Source organism: Megalops cyprinoides, chromosome 7 (genome assembly GCF_013368585.1).
Source record: "Megalops cyprinoides isolate fMegCyp1 chromosome 7, fMegCyp1.pri, whole genome shotgun sequence".
In the NCBI taxonomy this organism is placed as follows: domain Eukaryota; kingdom Metazoa; phylum Chordata; class Actinopteri; order Elopiformes; family Megalopidae; genus Megalops; species Megalops cyprinoides.
In genome coordinates, this window is record NC_050589.1 from 36,844,559 (window position 1) to 36,862,776 (window position 18,218).

Below are 18,218 nucleotides of genomic sequence, written 5' to 3' on the forward strand. Positions count from 1 at the left end.
ATGTATAAAAATAATAAGGGCAACTAGCTTTCATATGTTACATCAGATCTGTCCAGGCATATTCCGTTTTTTAGATGTGTTTTAAACTTTGGAAAGAAAGAAGGGAAGCATTATTTGTCCATTTTAGAAATCATTTTCTAATAGCGATGCTCTACCATGCTTGTCCTTTCATCTAGTTGCTACTGCTTTCTCGTGCTGAGGAGACCTAAACAGTCAGCCCAACCTGTTTCGATCTGTACGGAGCTGGAACACTCATACTTAGGAAGGGGGGGGGGGTCAGGTTTTTTATTATAGACCATCAGCAGCCAAACACTAATACCTGACCCTAATTCTGAGGTAAGCTGAGGTTAATAGAAAAAAAACTACATGCCTGCACCTTTCACAGTTGGGATGATAGTGACAGTTGTATTGAGATGGCTTATAACAACACCAGTACTTTTTCCTTAAGTTACCAGCCATTTGCAACTATTATTCAAAATTTCTTTTCCCTGGAGTGTAAATAAATAGGATGCTGCAGATGTACCATGAGGCTCAGGGTTACAACTGGATCTTATCTGGTGTCTAAAAATTAACAGCACAGAAACTTCAGACAGCTCACAACAGTCGTGATGCACAAATACACACGACAAGTGTGTGCACAGCTTTCGCTTTGAATTGCCTTGGTAACCATTGAGCGGAAGAGAAACATTTATGAGACTCTTGATGATGGCAAGTGAACAAGCCTCCAAAGCTCTTTCTAGGGGCTCCCTGGAAAAAGGGCAGAGATGTGTGAATCTACTAGACAGATGGGTCAGACTGAGTTCCTGGCACATGGGAAGAGAGAGGAGACTGGCAGCTTTGCTCAGACTTAGAATGCAGTGTAGCAGGTGATATTTCGCCAGTCTGACTTCCTTCATAATCTTCCAAAGACAATTTTCTCTCTCTGGCTCTCTCTGCAGACCCAGACTCCAGGGCCAGAGAAGTAAAGAAAAGCAGGCAAATAAAGAGCCCTTTTTATGTGTTTGTATTGGAAATCCTCGTTAAAATCCTCCAAGCCAGCTTCTGGAGATGAGATGGCAATGTAGAGGAATGGTAAAGGAACTGGATGGGGCATCAGAAGATTGCAGGTTTGAGTCCTGGGCCTGACACTTTAGGTGTACCCTTGAGAAAGCTGCTTAACCTGAACCACTTCAGTAAATATTAAGAAGTATAAATGGAAAATTTGTAAAATGTGGGTGTTGTTGCCCCAGTTAAGAGTGCTTGCCAACTAAATAAATAATTGTATGACATACAGAAAAAAACATTCAGAGAAACATTTCCATACAAAGCTACATTTACATTTATTCATTTGGCAGACGCTTTTATCCAAAGCAACTTACATAGGTTACAGTTATTTACAATGTTATCCATTTATACAGCTGGATATTTACTGAGGCAATTGTGGGTTAAGTACCTTGCCCAAGGGTACAGCAGCAGTGTCGCAGTGGGGATTGAACCGGCAACCTTTCGGTTACAAGTTCTGCTCCTTAACCATCATGCTACACTGCTAAAGACAATACAAATTGTTATGAGACCAAATCAAAGGCATATACAGCTGTGGTGCTATGTCAGTGCTGTTGACTGGAGCGCTTTAAATTTAGCTATATGTGCGCTATATCAGTGCTGTTGACTGGAGCGCTTTAAATTCAGCTATATGTGCGCTATGTCCGTGCTGCTGGCAGATGTAAGCTCTTTGGATGTTTACTATCTGTAGAGGACAGAGCTGCAGGGGAACTTGTGATTTTAATCAAGGGTATGTAAAAGAGGCATTTGATATTTTACATGTGGTATTTTGCTGTCAGTACCAACAGATTTGTAACATCCACATGATGAAAAATAACCACGTTTCCCAGGATATTTTACATTATTTCTTCTTGATTCATGAAAGAGGAACTCACTAGACCTCTGCTGTTTTTCAGTGTTTCACTGGATCAGTGGAAGTGTACTCTGACCATGATGATGAGCAGGCTGGTTACAATATCCAACAGTTGTTATCACTCCTCTGTCTCTCTGATTTTCCCCAAAGGGCAGCAATCTCTGCTAAACCCCCCATGATGTATTACCACAAAAGGAGGTTTATCTAGTTAAAGGGCAAAGGGAAAGGTTTTGATGGCTCAAAACTGGTCGGGAAATGCGCTATGATACGCATCCTGCCTTCCCCCCGATTCCCCAACACTCTTTTAAAAATAACCCCCCTTGCACCTGACTGACCAGACAGACAGGGGCTTTGAAGGAGTATTATCTCTCTTAAGTCCACTCACTCCCCGAGGCAGACAAATATGTGTGTGTGTGTGTGTGTGTGTGTGTATGTTACATCACATCCTCTTTCACACAGAATGATCAGTACAAACATTAAGTCACACAAGCACCTCACACAAGCACAAATTTAAATAATATTGTTGTTCATGTGTTCATGGGGTTCGTAGGCCTGCATGAAATCTGATCAGAGATAACAGGCTGAATTTGATTCAAACTGCAGCATTGTATTGCTGAACTCTGTCCCACAGTGCTTGGGATGTCTGTGGAATAGCATTTCTGAGGTGTCAATCACATCAGATTTTTTTGTTTTAAATCAAAGTAGTTGAGATTTTTGCATTAGTAATACAAATGTCACTTGGCAGAAATTTCAAACACTGAGAACAACGGTACACATGGTTTACATCAGTAGACCAAAGTCTGTTGATGTTGATTTCAGTGCATTTAGCAAGGCAAGAGGAAACATCTTGCGCCCTCTAGCAGTTAAAATTTAATATTGCAAGTTTATTTGTCACTCCCTTTGATATCAAAAACTTTGATATCCACTTTTATAATAAACTTAATCCAAAGCTAACGCACAGGGATGCGGGTAGTGGGTAATGTAAAGAAACATCTATTACAACTGAGTCACAACAGAAATGACATTTCATATTAAATAAGTGATGAAAAACAAATGTACTTAATTTATTTGCCTTTAATATTCTGTTCTCAATGTGGAATCTGACAAAAGGTGGTTGAAAATTTATGTCTGATTATATTATCCATTTTTGAGACTAAAAATATTGAACATTATATCAGCATAAAAAATAAGTTATAAAAATAAACATCATATCAGCATAAAAATAAATTCTCCACAAATAACAGCAGTAATTTAGCTGAAATAACAGTTTCAGCTAAATTCAAGGCTGCTTAGAGATAAAGGCACTAAGACCTGGAAATATAACAAAACAAGTCTTGGTGTAGAATTACTCTCTTTGAACGAGGGTGTGTTAGCATGCAACGGTGGCAGTGTGAATTACTTTGTCATCATGTATCAATATATCTGAAATGTCAATGGACTGTGCAGTTAATGTTAAAGAATTTTAGAAAAAGAAATATGACCAGGTCCATCTGAGCAAAGAAGGCTCCAGGGCTCCTACTGTTTGTTTGCGAAAGCAGAACTCTTACGAAATAAGAATTTTGAAATAAGAGGATCTACCCTCAGCAAGGCTTAGGTTGAAATGTCTGTGGTTTTTATTTCCCTGTGCTTTAAGAAAATAATTAGCAATGTGAAGAACTGAGTTGATTGACCAAACATTCGTGTGCAAACCACCTTTAAAATTGATTTATTCTTGTGAAATTATAGGAATGACCTTAACTCCTATCTATAAAAAAATTCAACAATCTATACAGATCTCACACTACATTTCATGACAGATATCTCCAACAGCTCTGTGATTCTGATCACTCAAGACCACGGCTACAGTGACGGATCCTTGCACTTTACATTTTCCGTACTCTTCCTCATCTTACTTCTGTGCTTTTGCTGTGGGTACTCTGATCTGATCTGCAGTGCCAGCTTGGGTGAATTTCACTACAGCTGGTGGTGTGGGCTGTGCCAGGCCCTACAAGCAGGGGACACTAATAAATCATACAACTCCACAGAAATGAACAACACAGATGATAGTTTCATGGAAACAAAAATGCATTACAACATTGAAACTGCATTCCTGTTAAAAAAAAGTGTGACAAAGCATATTGCATGAATAGCATCTTGTAGAGACTAACAGGCAAATGTTACAATGCCACACCATTCAGACTGAGGGCCACACCCATATGCCTATTGCAGATACAGGGAACTCTGAGGGCTGTGATGGTGAAATATTATAAATATGGTTCCTTTAGCCCTACACCAGACTCCCTGAAACACAATATTCCAATTACTGTATGATTGGTTGAACAGGTCAGTTTTTGGTCAAGGCAGTCTGCAGGTTTCAGCAATGAAAAGTGCAGCAGTGAACTTAGTGCAGTCCAGGGTTTAAAGGTCCTGTTTGAGTATGTCAGGGATGTAGCTGTGACCCTGGTTCAGTTTGATGAAGGTCTCGGTCATATGGAGCGTAGTGAGATGAGAGGCCATTATTTTTCCAATGGCGGACAGAATCTGGACATGCCAAAAAAGAGGAGGAGTGTGTAAGGGGTCTTATTGTGTTAACTTTAGGCTGAATTTGTGCTTAGCAAATAATTAGTAAAAGAATGACACAGGAATATTCAAAAAGGAACAGTGAAAAAAAGGAACAGTGAAACTGATGCCTCTATTAAATTCTTTCCAAAAATTAATTTATATATATATATATATATATATATATATATATATATATATAAAAATTAATTTTATTAATTAATTTTAGATATATTTTAGATTATATATATAATATATATAATCTTTTTTTTGCCTATTTTTAAGAATCTAAAATATATCATTTGTTTAGCATTTTTTTGGTCACTGCATAATTCAGTTTGTGTTATTGCATAGTTTTCATGTCTTTACTATTATTCTAAAATGTGGAAAATAGTAAAAATAAAGAAAGAAAGGTATGTCCAAGCTTTTGAATGGTACTGTGTGTATAGTCAATTTATTTTATCTGTCAATTCCTGATTTAAGCACTAAACAACAAGTGTATAATCAGGTTGCTAATGGAAGTTAATACTATTCGGCTATTAAGAAGTGAAGAGTAATGTACAATACCAACCACTGCCTCCACCAGACCAGGCCACATACCCACATGGACACGACTAGCAGAACCAACAGTGAGACCACCACCACCAGAACCATACTGCTCTCTGGACTTGTCAGCTCAACTAACGGAGCAAGAAAGGATGTGGGTTAGGGCTGGTCTTCCATCTCTTGCAGGACATTACATATTACATCACAAAAGTTCCCCACATGTCCAGTACTATGTGCTCTGTATTGTTTCATTACACAAAAAAGCAAAAATGAGATCTGTAAATAAATGTAGGGAATGGAGCATTTGATCATGTAAACATGTATTTGTGACACCATAGTACAGGAAATCCTGATCTGTATTCTGTGGCAGAAAGAGAGCTCTTCACCAAGTTGTCAGCTTCTTAAAATAATATAGGCCACAAGGTGGCAGTCCTGACAAAGTTTCTGCCATTAAAACTGTAACCCAAGATTTCCAGCATAACCCGCTTCCTTTTGCCTCAACTCAGACTTATGTAGTTGGACATCATTTCATTCCATCTATGGCTGTAGTTTGACTTGTTTGGTCACTGCCTCAAGTATAGTAGGCTGCAATTTGGTCCCAAACCACCCCCACCCCCATGCCCACAACCTCGCAGAGTGCCCCCGGTGGCAGACCTGGGTCAGGGGGCGGGGTGGAAAATTCATTGCAGCGGTGCGTGAAGCAACATTCAGTATACACTCCCGGGATTCCAGAAGTGTGGCACTGCTCCATATGATCCCTCATGAAGCAGCCCTTCTCCTCGAAACCTTTGACCTGTGTGAAGTAGCAGGCGTCACCCTCACAGGTGCCATTCACACAGGTGTGTCTGTTCTCACACACACACAGCAGTCTGCCTGTGCTAGGCCGTGCTGGGGGATGCCGCATCACACAGGCAGGTACAGGCACAGACACAGGCAAAGATGCCAACAGAGGGAAAGAGAGAAATATACACAGACAGGAATATATATAATAGAGTCATCACAATGAACACCCAGAAAATAAAGTAAAATAGAGAATTTCAAGATTACACATGCACACACACAAATCTACAGACATACATATACAGAATTTAATATACACATATACACGCATACATGTGCATAAATATATATTTACACATACAGATGTGCTTGGACAAAATATACCTTGTCCTGAGGATGACCCATCAGATACCTGGTCTGTAATAGAACAAAAGACAACTATTTCTAGGAGTTAATCATATCATTCATATCCAATGTCTGAAGTTGTCTCCAGACCACATTCTCCTTTTAAAATGAATCTGAGAACTGGCACTGCACTTGATGGGAGATTCAAGATTAAAGATTCTTTATTATCCCCGAGGGGCAATTTGTTGTGCAGCCAGCAGTATCAGACAACATCAGACGAACAATAATAAATAAATAAACAATAAACACAAATTAAAAACAATATAAAAAAAACATTAAAAATCCCATAAAAAATCCCACTGGTTATGGACGGTGACTACAATATGAAAAATCACATTAAGTTATTTATAAGGCCAATTGCGGCTGGGACAAATGAATTCTTAAATCTGTCCTGCATATTGGCAGGTTGTATCTGCGGCCAGACGGAAGCAAGCAGAACTCCTTGAACAAGGGGTGGCTAGGGTCAGCCAGAATTGACTGGGCCTTCTTTAAAGTCCTGACCTTGTGCAAATCAGTTAACTCATTCAGGGTCGTACCTGCAATTTTGCTGCACACTTTGACGATACCCTGCAATCTGTTTCTGTTTTTTAGATTAAGTGACCCGTAGCAGCTGACAAAGGAGAATGTAAAAACAGATTCAATAAAACAAGAATAAAACATTTTCATAAAAGTACTGTCAGCATTAAAACTTCGAAGCTTGCGATAAAAATACATACGCTGATGGGCTTTCCTACACAAAGCATCCACCTGAAGCTCTGGCCAGTTTGTCATCAATTACAGTACCAAGATATTTGTAATGCTGCAAAACTGTAAAACTCAACAGCCTGGTCATTGATCACTACCGGAGAGGTGACCGTAGGATTTTTCCTAAAATCTATTGTCATCTCCTTAGTTTTAGACACATTAATGTCTAAGAAGGATGACTTGCACCAGTCTGTGAAATCTGCCACTACAGGGCCATGATCAGGGTCGTTACTGCTGAGAAGAGACACGATCGCTGAATCATTGGTGAACTTAATGATATGGCGCCTCACATATTGGCTTTGGCACTCATTTGTGTACAGCACAAATAAAAAACGTGAGAGGACCCACCCCTAGGATGATCTGGTGGAGGAGACAAGAACGTCTGATGAAACACCATTAACCTTCACATGTTGCGACCTTCCAGTTAAGAAATCCATCAACCAACATATCAAGCCAGGATCAATGTTGTGGATGCTCGCTAACCTTCCTGCTAAAATATGAGGCTGGATGCAATTAAAAGCTGAGGTGAAATCAATAAAGATCAGTCGCACAAACGTGTTTGCACCTTCTAAGTGTGCCAAACTCATATTTAATAGGGTTCCCGTCATATCAACCACACCCCTGCCTGACCTATATGCAAATTGGAATGGGTCCAAATTTGCCTGCACTGTGTTCAGAAGCGCATCCTTCACATTCTTCTCAAGTGATTTCATCACAAAAGAGGTAAGTGCTACAGGCCCAGTCTTTGGGTGACTTTGGAGCATTATTTTTTGGCACAGGTACAATGATGGAATCCTTCCAAAGACAAGGAACCCTAATTGACAATTTAAAGATAAAACAGAAAATTTCTGCTAACTGTTTGGCACAATTTTTAAGAATGCAACCTCCAATGCCATCGGGGCCAGGACTTTTCCTTACCTTTACACCCCAGAATAATTTCAGGACCATGCCCTTATCAACTTGTACACTGTTCTGCTCTGGAGCAGCATTTTTGAAAACTGACCACTTCTCACTAAAATCATCGACATTAAAACGATTATAAAAGGTGTTCAGCTCATTAGAAAGGTCAAGATCAGGTTTGCCATTAAGGGAAATTGGACATTACTTGGACTGCATCCCCATAATAGCTTTCACACCCTCCCATGCAGGGCGTGGATTACCAGTACCAAGCATGCTCTCAACTTTGTCCTTGTAGTTACACTTAGCAAGCTTTAGTTCTTTTTTTACTTGTTTCTGTAGTTCCCTGCACCGAGTCATATCCCCTTGACAAAAACTGATATTTCTCTGGATAATTATGTTTTTGACAGACTTGGAGACCCATGGTTTATTATTTGAATAAATGAAAATTAATTTCTGGGGGATGACTAAATCCTCACAGAAGGTGATATATGCTGACACAGAGAATGCCGGGAACTGGCACTGCACGTGATGGGGGATTGTTAGTTTGTAGAGACACAGAGACCATGGGAAGTCCTGGGAAGCTATAAGCAGCAAAGGAACTATAGAGGTTTGCCCTAAAATAGAGTGCTGCAAGCACCAGCAGCTGGGTTACATACACGCACACACCAAATAAACTACCATATTTCCACTGAGGCATTCATGACAACCACTATAATACACTATATCTGAATCTGAAGAACAAATTTAAGAAGGTATTTCATTGTATTTCACACAACATCACAACACAGTGCAAGAATAAAAATCTATCATTTTCTTTAATTTATTAATCAAGATTAAGGAAAAAGTAGAATTGCGATTGGATTTAATTCATACAGGTAAGAACAATTACACAAAAGTAAGTAAGAAGAAGTTATAGGGAACTCATGAACAGCACCACAGAGGAATAAAGTAATGTATTGTAAAGAAATACATAAAAAGAGTGTCTTAAAATATTGCAATAAATGAATTCTCAGTTTTTAACAAATTATTTTGGCTAAATAAAAGCACTTCAGGACTTAAACTATAACTTCTTTATGCTTTGCTTGCGATGCTAGATTTATGAAATGCAAATTGGCCACCCTTTTTATCACATGACCTTACAAATATTTTCAGCAATTACTGAATTACCAAAACAAGTCATTTTGCCAATGCATTTCAGTCAGACTTATTTATACGTTTTCAATGTGCTGTTATAGTCTTATGTATGAAATCTGAATCTGCAATCAAATATATGCGGAACAACCACTTATACAGGTATGTACAGAAGATTAGCCATAAGCCGAAACCCGTGACAAGCTTGCTTGTACTGATAGAGCTATTGCGTGTTTTATTTCCAGCTCAAGCCATTTCATTGTATTTGTTTCATTTATCTTAAATATCTTAATATTGCATTATGTCAATTCATCAAGTGGTCTAGGCGCTAGTTTGTTTATACTGGTCAACGCTGTAATCTTATATGTGCCGTGGTTTTGACTCACCTCCAAGAGCTGGAGAGATCCAAAGACCCCACCCGGTAAGCAGCAGTTTGAATAGAATGATTCTCTGCATAACTCTCTGAAAGAGAGTGAACAGAGATCATACCGTTTTATCACACTACCGATCAGTACAACTGGATGTTAACTTAATAAATTTAGGCTAACCGCCTTGTTTGAGAGCATGATAGCAGTGTCCATCCAGATCTAAACCAAAAACTTCTGCATCCTCCTGCATGGCTGAGATTCCAAAGTGATGATAGGCAAAAGATCTCAAACCTACCTGGTCTTGAATTGTACCGGGCAGAGCCGGCCCTGACCAATTTGGTGCCCTAGGCAAGATTTTAGTGGGTGCCCCTTGCATTGCAGCCAATTCCACCACCACAGTTAATTGTGTTTTAAACTATTCTTTATGGTCAGAACATGACAAACACTTGCCAAACAGTGGAACATTTCACAAATCTGAGGTAGAATATTCAAACTATAATAAAATCTGATAAAATCTTTTTTTCAACATCAAAATATGCATGAGTAAAATTAAGCAAAATACTTTTTCAGTCCTTTTTCCTCAACAAAATACATCACACATGTAAGATGGTTCAGAGTGCAAAGTTTTAAAGTGTTTTAAAGGATAATGTCAATAAATAAAACAATAAATAGACAAAGAAATCTTCATTCTGGTCAGCATGCCAAACCCTTTGTACAGATGGTTTGGAACATTCTGTAAGTGTTTTAGCTGACAATGTAAACAAAATAAATAGACAAAAGAAAAATCTCAACTGTGGTCACTATCTTCTGTACAGGTTTTAAGCAAGCAAAGCCATTAGCCTACCCTGAAAGTTACGGGCAAGAAAGACAAGTCTGTCTACAGTCTCAAGTTTTAAAGCTGCCCTGTGACAGCTGATAAACTTTTTGAATCCCTCATTTTCAACAGTGCTAATGGGAAGCATGTCTTTTGCAATGCAACATGCAGTTGCATTTTTGATGGTGCGTTTCCACCAAGCAGTACAGTACAGTTCAGGGTTAAAACGAAATTTGCCGTTCAGCACATCTGCGTTTGCCACGCCTTTCAGTAATTCAGACAGGTAAATATCCGCGCTGGAATTACGGAAGGAAGTTGCGGTCAAACTTGATAATATGATTAATTTGCGTTAAAACATTAACGCGTTAAAGTTTCCAGATTAACGAGCGTTAACGCGTTAACGTTGACAGTCCTAATACAAACACAAAAGTTCATCAACCATTTTTGCTGTGTTGCGTTCTTCGCACGATTTTATGATGTCACGTTACTTAGGCTACCTAGCCGACGCAGCAATCGCCATCCAGCATACGCCCCGCCTATTAAGTAGGGTACGGTTGGCAGTGGAGACACAAGCTGTACCAGGGTTTACCGTACCAAACCGTTACGTAACGAACCGAACTGTACTGTACTGCTCGGTGGAAACGCACCAAAGGGTACCAAAAACCAGTACGGTACGCTTATTTTGGTAAGGTTCGCAACTGTTGATGATGGAAACACAAATAATTGCGTACCGAACTGTACAGTTTCGTTTTTTTTTTTTTGCTGTAAGGCACGGTGCTGGAAAATGCTGATAAGATCGTTTGCTGCTAGGTAGTCGCACTGGGTACTGGCCCAGTGCTTGTCGAGGGTCCACTAACAACACTCGTTTGGGACTGTAATTTCTTACTTTCTGCGTGTTCTAACGGGTGATATTATTTCAAATGATGAAACAGGTTTGTGGTGTTGCCTGCCTTTGATGGCATGTGTCTTTGGCACAGTTAGTGCCTCTGTTTTTTTTGTCGGATTGTAAATAGACCAAATATCTCAAAACTACTGAAGTTGAGTGACCTTTCTTGTCGGCGATGTCTTCGTCCTTCGAGCTGGTCATGGGCACTGCTTTTTCTTCGGTGTCGCTCATTTCGCTTATTTTGATTATTCAGCTCCAACTACAAGCCTGTCAGCCACTGTGTCTGTAAACAATACCAAGTACTGGCCTGAATTTATACCTCTCACTGTGCAACCTAGCTTGCGCAATGTTTACCTCTATTCCTGCGACATGATTGGCAGTTCATGATTCATTCCTGTGCATGTTATCTAAGCATGAAAATTAATATCGAACATTTGTTATATTTCTATCGAGGAAAATTATATCGCGATAATTATTGTTATCGTTTTATCGTTTATTTTTTGTATTTTTATACATTATACTCTTATTTATCAAAACTTGAATATATTTTGTTGTACTTTTTTGTTCAAAGTACTATTTATGACAATAAAACAAGTTAATTTTTAAACTGCATTGTGTCATGTTATCTTGGTGAGGACTCAACTTTTGTAAGTCGCTTTGGATAAAAGCGTCTGCTAAATAAATGTAAAATGTAAATGTAAATTACACATAACAAATGTTAGAGAAAATCTTTTATATTATGTGTTTCTGAAAAAAAAGAATATCGGCAATATATCATTATCGGATTTTAAAATCCTCAAATATCGAAATCGGTCTTAAAAATCCTATATCAATCGGGCTCTAACTCTCACACCTTGGAAGAATCAGCCAAATGTTTATCTGTTCATCTGTTCAGTTCGGTTTATCTGTTTATCTGTTCAGTTCGGTTTATCGGTTCAGTTCCACCCATGTACTACTATTTACTCTAAGCTATTCCACCCCAAAGCTGACTTGTCACTATAAACTTGTACATGCAAGTTTATAAGATAGTGATAGGTTTGAACCGGTTACATTCTATTTAAATTGCATTTTATCATTTAGATTTTTGATTGTTCTTGAGCCAAATAGTGGAGTGACTCCTGTTTTTGTAAAGAAAGTGTGGAAAGGGATGGCGTTGTGATTGAACCAATGGATGATCAAGAGGGGTCAGATCGGACCCATAGTTGGACACATTTAGGTGTCATTGCCGTTTGGGGCATTTAGAGGGGTCAGATCGAACCCATTGTTGGACACATTTGGGTGTCATTTCCGTTCGGGCATTTTTGATTGCGGCTAGCGGTTGCTTCCGCAGTCGTTGGGTGCTTTCGAGTGCCATCGTACATGTTTAGGTGTCAGTACCGTTTGGGCACATTGGTTTCTATTAGCGGGTGCTTCCGAGTACCGCTGCAGTTGTTGTTGGCATTAGCTAAAGCTGTAGGAAGTACGTTACGCTTGGGGTAATGCTTTAGCCTTTTTCACGGTTTCGGTAAAAAAGGAACATTGTGAGTTGTGAGAAACTGGGCTGTGTGTGTAAGAAGAACCTTGGTTGTTTGCCAATGCGAATGAATGTGTGTGAGAAAGTGCACTATCGTTTGTTCTGAGCTCAGTTTTTGTTTTGCGTTTTATGTGCATGAGTTGAAGTGCTTGTATGCCGGCGGAATAACGGTTGTATTTGTTGTGTTAGGCCTGTGTGATATGTTGTTATATGAAGTGTAGCCTACACGAATATTGCAACGACACAAGGACTCAGACCACGGGAGCTTCAGGTTCCAGGCAGGTTCATTGTAACGTATGACAAAAGCGAAATCAAACACGTGCAGGGTCGAGACCAGCAAGGCAGTCCGTGGGGAGAACCAGGGGCAGAAAACAGGAAAAGGCAGGGTCAGGAACCAGGTAGGCAGGCGATCAGGCAAACAGGACAAAGCGGCAGGGAAAAACGAGGTCGAGGCGCAGGCAGGATCGAAATCGGGAACTAACAGACAGAGAGAAAAAGGCGGGGACGAAACAGGCGAAAAACACACTGAGACGAACTAGCAAACAAGACAGAAACAAGCAGAGTAGAGATAGGGCTGGGCTGATAAGGGGACTGGGAACAGGTGTGCGGGCAGGCAGGTGGAACTGATCAGGTGGGCGGAGAGCGGGGCAGGGCTGAGACACAAGGAAAAACAACAAACAAAAGCACATGGACATAAAGAAAAAAAAAAAAAAACACCACAGCCAGGGAGGCGGAGTACTGACAAATATAGCCTATAGAATATAATAGCCTATATATAATATAATAGGATTATCATAAATATTGATATAAACTTGTCGAGGTTCCTGTCCAATAGCATGAGGACCCTGGACAGTATGAGCCCCTAAATATTCTTGATTCTATGAGTCCGAAATAAGGGAGTTGTAGTCTATGAGTCCGAGATAAAGGAGTAAAGTTAAAATAGTAACACACATAGGAATTATAGGTCCTTATACGATAAAAACAAAACACATACTTCCCCTGCCCTTAGAAACTGTTACACACGGGGACATAGCTACCGACAAGTATTAGCTAAGTACTTTGGCGCTAGCTGTAAAATTCTTTAGGCTATGCTTACCAAAATAACTATAATCTCTGAACCGTTACCGATCTATACTCTAACTAGAGCTAAATGTCCGGAGACGGTCTGGCTGAATCTGAGTGACAACCACCGGGACTCAGCATGGGCTACAGCAAGGTTTGAGTCTACCCAAACAATGAGCGATGCTGTAGAACTTTTTAAAAGAGCTTTAACGCAAGCTCTTGGTACTGGATCTAACCTGTTTTCTGTGTTCTCCGCTAGGGAACAAGGAGAGAATGGGCCTTTTGAGAGATACGTTGAAGAGAAATTTAAACTGTATGCAGCTTATGGTAACCCAGGAAACGAACCCAGCAGAGATAGCGGCGATTTCCTGAGTGCAGTAATAGAGGGCAGTCTTCCCGTTTTTAAAGACAAAGCTGGGGAAATTGGTTATATCCCAGGAGACTGTAGCGAGCTATTGGCGTGGGCAGTGCGTATAACCAAATGGCATACTGCTAGGAACAAAAAGGGAGGCAGAGAGAGGGACTGAGATAAGTAATAAGACATAGGCAATTGCCAGGCCAGTCTGCTCAGGTAGCTGAATTATACACTCTAGCCGCAGCTTGTGAAGCATATGGTTTTTGAGCTTGTGGGTGAATAGGGGAGCCCCAATACAAAATGGGGGAGTAGTGAAGAAACTACGTGAAGCAATACAGAAAACCAAGATGGGTGGCAGTGTTGAAAGTGAGCAAATTTGGCAGTGTTGAAAGTGAACAAATTAACGAAACAGCTGTTCTCCATTTCAGGGAAGGACTGGGTGACGACTGGGTGACAAATCTACCAGCGGTGCTCCTCTCTATGAGAGCAGGGCCAACTAACCCAGATTCACTTTCACCCTTTGAAATGCTTACAGGTCGATCCATGAGGACCCCTGGTGATCTGTGTATTGGTGATGGTGAATTGCATGTTATGGGTGACTGTTTGGTTGAATATTGCAGGCTCTTGTCACAGTGTATTTCACAGGACCACAGAACCGGACTTGACCAGGCAGGGGACAAAGAGGAAACCTGTACAGTTGAACCAGGAGTCCATCCCCTGGTAAAAACATACCAAAAGAAGACCTCCGATCCGAACTGGTCCGGACCACATACAGTTTTACTTACATACCAAAAGAAGACCTCCGATCCGAACTGGTCCGGACCACATACAGTTTTACTCACAACCCCGTCAGCTGTCTGAGTGACTGGAATTCCAGTGTGGATCCATATCACTAGGCTGAAGAAATACAAGGGTGAGACCCAACATGGGGCACAATAATCCCTGTCTACCCTTCTGGCTCCTGGGAGCCGTTTCGCTTGTGTGTCTCCAGGCGGACACACGGATCCGCAGTACGAAAATGTGCTCCAACCCTGCAGGCTGGACCTGGGATGGACCCGCAACTGTCAATCGCACCTGATGGGGCTCCATGCGATGCAACAGCGATACCTGGAGGATAACTGACTGTCATTTTTGGGGTGGAAGGAACCCTGGTAAATTGATAGAAGACCCCTGTTGTAATGTTTTGAATGGTAATGGATCAGGTATATTGATTTGGAAGGATCCAAGAGTGTGGGTAGATACAGGAATGGGCTGGGGAGAGGCAATTAGAATACATGAGATGTTTTATGTAACTGGAATAAAACTGCTGCAGGACTGGAAGAAGATGGTTGTCCCACTGCGAAGGCCATATATGAGCATGCCCTTCAGCAAAGAGGTGAGACACGTGCTAAATGCAGTCCTCCAGAGAAGCCTGGCGCATGCCCTAAATTGTGCAATGGCCCTAAAATTGGATTGTCCTCCAAAGGAAAACCTCTGCCCGGCCTAGTAGGTGTATCAATCAGACACCCTCGTTTAATTGTCACAGTGAATCATATTGTAAGATTTTGGTCCAGATCCCTAAACCAGCTCTCTCAGTGCAGCATAAGATAGCACAGATCCTCTCACTTAAGGTATGCTAATACCTGTATTCATTTGTCTAGATGGCCTTATTGTAACCACAGTTCTGCTCACAGACTTCAATTGTCACTTTGGCTGTGGCTGGCCATTGCAGCAATTGGTACTTCTAAAGAAACCGGTGATGGGTGATTGAGAACTGTTCTTGCTAGGGAAGATAATGTAATTACCAGACCTCCTGTATTTCACCACCTGTATGCTAATTATTGTCGATCCTGATCAAAGCTCTGTATCAGTATAAAGAATGCTTTCGCTGAGTGCTCGGGGTTCAGATTGACTCCACTGAACCCAGAGTGCGTTTTCACGTATTTCTGACAACTGCCGTTCCTGTAAATAAAGAAGTCTTTTCTGCGGAGATCGGAATTGCACCTTGTTTTTCCTTACAACATTACATGGCCTAAAAACTGTTCCGTTTTCACAGAATTAGAAGAATCCATCCAAACATTTATCAGCACTATGTTAGAAAAATGTTACCTGTGTAACCTTAAGTGTTTCATGGGTGGGAGCTGCTGGGTCAACAGTAAACGCAATTTCAATGGCACTAGAGTCTAATCTGATAACCTGTTAATGACAGGTACTATATGGGTGGCAAAAGGAAGACTACTTTCTAACCAAGCTACTCGCCATCTTGCTTCCGCTATGCATGATACTGGGGAGGTGATCACTGTTCTGCTCCAGCATTTGGCCAAAAACAGTAAATTTTATGGCGAAATTCTGGTGGGAGAAAGCGCATGAGGGTTGAGATGTTTTACAGGACTGGCATGGCATTCAGCATGGAGGTGGCAGCCTTGACAGGTGACCTGCTTGCTTCACGTGTACCAGGTTGGGTGCGGTCAGCTGTCCTTAAGGATATAGAGCCAGCTCCCTGGGTGGCAGCCCGGGAGGGGTCCCTGTCAGTAGTGGGTGCTTGAAACGATGGTGAGACCATCCGGGGTGGGGTGCTGATTCCAGTAGGGCAGAGACCTATAGTAAAGGCACAACTCATACACCTGCTTCCGTTCCCCTGTAATGGTCATGTGTGCCATGTGCGTAATATCAGGTATATCATCTCCGACCACCAAAGACACACCGCCTTTTCACAGGACTAGTGCTCTATCGTCGGTGGCTGGGTACTATGTACTGCTTCATTTGAGTCGGGACAAGCCCTGTCAGATAGTATGGGACCTGACCTACAAGTACAAGTATTGCCTGAATCTCCTGGATCAATAGCAGTGAGAACCAATGCTACCACTTGGTGTGGGTTTGGACCTCTGTGCTCTGGCAAAAAACTCTGCGTAATGCCTAACACTTCCTACTGCATTAACGCAATTGGTATCTCTAACACTATCGGCTCTATTCTAGTCGCTCCGGATGTCACCGCTAACACTTCCGTTCCAGCACTCGATAGCTGGGTGTTGGACCCCATTAACTCCTTTGGGAGAGCGCTTATGGCAGTTTCTGATAGAATTGAGAGGTTAGTTAAAGAAACTGGTGCAGAGATTAAGCACACTCTCATCCCTACTCGGGAAGCTGATGATGCCTCCCTACGCTCTGATGAGCACTACCATAGTGCAGCTAGAAAGGCGACAACTGTGACCCCTTGTGGGTGGCTTTGGGTGGTAATGTCTTAGAGTATCTGGGGACTTAATATTGCTACCTTTGTTCTAGTTCTCTGTATGTACCATAAGCTACATAGTCTGATCAATGATGTGTCGCATGACGTCACCTACTCCAACTTGACTGATTCTCTTGAAAACGGTAACATGTTTAGGGCCTGAGCAATGGTGGGTAGGATGTGTCCTCCCCCAATACAAAATGAGGGAATGATAGGTTTGAACCAGTTACATTCTATTTATAGAATATACTTAAACTACATAAAAAGTAAACTGAAAGCATATTCACTTATTTTAGTTTAAGTATACTAATAGCACACTTGAATAAACTTCTTTTTTGGGTCTGTCTCTCTGATTTTCCCCAAAGGGTAGAAATCTCTGCTAAACCCCCATGATGTATTACCACAAAAGGAGGTTAATCTAGGGTCCACCTGAATGGAGAAACAACCATGATTTCTCTGGAGTAAATATAGACCTACATGAAATCTGACCAGAGATGACAGGCTGAATTTGATTGAAACTGCAGCATTGTGCTGGACTCTGTCCTACAGTACCTGATATGTCTGTGGAATAGCATTTCTGCTGTGCCATTTACATCAGTTTTCTAAAATTTCATTTCTCAAAAGCAGTAAAACTCAAAGTAGCTGAGATTGTCATACAAAAGCAGATGAGAAATCATGTAAGCATCACTTGGCAGCAATTTCTGCACAAGCAAACGAACATTAGGAACAACTTTGCACATTCTTTACAGCACTGGACTGAGGTGTGTTGATATTGTTGTTTTCAGTGTATGCAGCAGGGTAAGAGGAAACATCTTGCACCCTCTAGCACAGTGTTTCTCAACCCTCTCCTGAAGGACCCCCTGCCCTGCATGTTTTAGATCTCTCCCTGCTCCAACACAGCTGATTCAAATGATCAGTTTGTTATTAAGCAGCTTCAGGAGTTCATAAGGAGTTGATCATTTGATCATTTGGGTTGAGAAACACTGCTCTAGCAGATAAAATGTAGTATTTCAGGTTCATTTTTCACTCTGATATAAGATCATGTGTTCCATATATAGTAATCAACTCCAACAA